Raw genomic sequence first — 3,642 nt, 5'->3', positions numbered from 1 at the left:
TACTTCCTATTATGCTAAATATAAGGTTTTATTTTTCAAATCTTGGGTTTCTATTCTAATTTCTGTTGTGTAGTGACAAACTCTAGCTCCTATAGTAGGTATTTGTAAATCTATCTGTTTTATTTCTTGTCGTATAAGAGATATCTGATTTGAGTTTAACAAGTCTGGAAATAACCTTAATTGTTCAAAATATAGTTGTCTTTGTTCTATCAAAAATTCGTATATATCTCTATAGTTCTGCCTTATTCGTAATAGATACCAACGATATTCCTGGTCAATTATAACCTGTCTTTCGTATGTCCTAAATTTTTTCTTATATAGTCTAGATGACATATACTACGTTATTTATCCTAAGAGAAAATTTTAAATTACTAATATGATTTCTTTGAACTTCTATACGTCTATTTGCTTGTTGGATATTACTATCTATACTATGTAGTTCCCACTTTAAAGCACTTAATAATTCTGGGTTGACTAAGGTTGGTCGATTTGATGAATATAAACCCCCGTGATTACAAAGTCTATCCGATAGGTCTTGAGTTTCTAATATTTCTAGATATAAAATTAATGCCTTCTTAATTTTTAACCAATCTGTTTTAGTCTGTAATTCTCTATATAGATACCAATAATATAACCGTAGTTGGTTGGCAAAAGGGTGTTGTTTCATATATATCCCGAAAAATCTTCTCGCTCTGATACCAGTAAAATACGTTTAAATTAAAATACGTTTGAATTTAATAAGAATTTAGATTTAAACAAATAAGATAGCTTCTGTCAGAAGATATAAATTGCGGTTGTACAAATTTTTTGTAAAAACCTACTCAGTACTCCCCCTTCCCGCTCCGTTATCTGTACAAATTTTTTGTAAAATCCTACTCGGTACTCCCTCTTCCTGCTCCGTTATCTTGTCTAGTAGTATTTTTGTTACTAAACCTTATGTAATTTCTCCCAAAATTACTTTTTTTTTTTTTTTTTTTTTAAAAAAACTCCATTCATCTCTTTTCCTTACCCATGTTCTTAGCACCTGCTTCATTAACCACACCCTGGGATACACAGTCCTTTTGGTTCCATAACCATGGCGGACTTTCAACTTCCCTAGGTATTTACAGGTTAATCCATCGGGGTTACTAAGAAGATAAAGAACTAACCATTTACTAGGAGTAAATACAACCTAATTAAAACTTAAACATTAATAACACTTAAACATTAATAACTTACATTATATTAAACAAACATAATAATAATATCTACATGACATAGGGAGAAAGTTACAAAGATCTAGAAAGCTTAATAACTACTTACATGATAATGGCCGGAATGAGGTTTCCCTTTCGGGAGTCCCCGAGTGACCTTGAGGTTACTTTAAAATTAAAACACTCTCACACTTTGTACACAAACGCTAATTCACTTCTTTTTTTTTTTTTTTGAAAAGGGGAAGGGGGAATATGTAAACTATAGAATGCTTACAATCTTACAAACTTCTTTCTTAATGCTCTTCTTGCACTTCACTCTGCTTTCTTCTTACAAACATGGTTCTATTTATAGAAGTCCATACCCCGATGGATATCCACTCTTTTACGAGACAACACGCAGTCTAAAAGAATTCATGGAAACCGCTTCTTCCAGTTCAAGTCCTTTTCAAAAAACAACCCCCATAACACCAGTAGAATATACTATAGGTAATTTACCACGTCACAGGGTATATAGGCAAGACCCGGCAACAGAACCAGAAATGGTTAGACCAATAGGAATAAGAATGCCAATAGAAGCCCCGATCAAGCTTCAAGATGGAGGTGATAGAGGAAAGATATTAAATATAGCAGCTCATGATCCTCAGTTATGGAACTCAGTCATATATATATATATATATGTATTCTCATTTTCAATATATCAATGTAAATCATCACTGGACAAATAAGTCACCACAATAGATATAATAATCATCAACAAATTTGGCTCACATAAGCAAATCACATAGATAATGAAAACATATTCACACTGATCTTGCAGTTGCATAGTCTCTGCATCTAATCGGTCTTATTTTGTACTCACCTAGGGGTGTTGGATTGACTTTTTTGAAGTGACTGATTAGTTAAAAGTTAAAAGTCATAAGTTAGGAATGCCTAACTTTTGATTTTTAGCTTTTCTTTTTGTACTTTTTCAACCTAAAATAAAGTGCTTAAAAACACTTTTTGTGTTACCCAAACACTTTCAAAACTAAAAAAACAACTTAAAAATAAAAAAATTCAATCCAAACACCCACTTAAACTCTCATTTGTACACGCATGCTAAATGATCTTTAATCTTGCCTATCTAGTCATTACCTACCTGGAACCCTAGATGTCCATGTACCATACCGATATGGTACCCGACCCATCACTCGTACTGATGTAGAACCCCACACAACCACTAATATGTAAATTCACATTAGACTCGAGCAGCTTATCATCATAATAGTATATGTATTTTATTATCTCAATATATCTCAGCATTCTATCTGCTTAATTATCTCTGAGAATAACACAATAGGCGCAATATAAGTGCACAAACATAAGTCATAACAGACAAATTACAACAATTTATGACTTATTCAAATAATTATCATTATTTCAACAAATATAAGTTATAGCCTATGTCTGAAGAAAAATCAACATGCTTTATAAATTCATATCATATACAAGGGATTAATCAAAGTTTAATTTCAGGTAAATCATTGTCACGCCCCGAGCCTACACCATGGGCGGGACCGGCACTCGGAGACCATCGCTGGCCCCAAGCGAACCCTTGGTCTGGCTTTCTTAACTCAAAGGAAACCTAACTCAATAGAATAACTTAATGCCATGCAAAGACATAAAACAACTTAACTGAAGAAATCTGGCCCGAAAGGGCAACTCGAGTCTCAAAATAGAATATTTACATATATACATAGATGAGAGACTCAATACTAACTGACTGACTATCTATGAAGCCTCTAACATACTGAGATGGATGTTGGGACAGACCCCGCAACATCCTAATAACACAAAACTAAAAGAAACAAAATATCTGAGTCCTCCGGAAAGCAAGGAGGCTCACCACTGACTCTGGAGTGCTCAGCTGGATCGACGGCGTACAAGATGTTGATCCGGGGTACCTGTGTCTGCATCGTCATAAGATGCAGGCCAACTGGCATCAGTACATGGAATGTACGAGTATGCGAGCTGGAAAACTAAGCAACAAAGGCCAGAAGGAAAACTGGAAGAAACTGAATAGCTTACCTGGCTCAACTCACTCAACCCGAGTGACTCCTTTCAATATAATACAATTTAAAACAAGTGCAATATAAAGAAAAGTTGTTTAAAACCTGCTATAAACTCTGTGTGTATACAAGGATACAATAAGCCTGAAATGTATATAGAAATACAATGAACTGATGTATATAAAAATACAATAATCCCTGTGTATGAATATACAATAACTGATGTGGGAGTTTCTCTAACCGAAAACCATCACATGGAGCTATAGTGATGATACAGCGATCGACCTCACGCTGCCAGAGCATCCAATTCCCGGCCAAAGGTATAGGACCTGAACTGCCTAATGGATCCACTAGTCTATCTGGAAAAGGATTCATCTAAAAAGTATGATCCTCTTCTACCCATG

Source organism: Solanum tuberosum, unplaced genomic scaffold, assembly GCF_000226075.1.
Source record: "Solanum tuberosum cultivar DM 1-3 516 R44 unplaced genomic scaffold, SolTub_3.0 scf00123, whole genome shotgun sequence".
NCBI classification, from domain to species: Eukaryota; Viridiplantae; Streptophyta; class Magnoliopsida; order Solanales; family Solanaceae; genus Solanum; species Solanum tuberosum.
The sequence above is the reverse complement of the archived record's forward strand: the minus strand, read 5'-3'. Positions refer to the sequence as shown.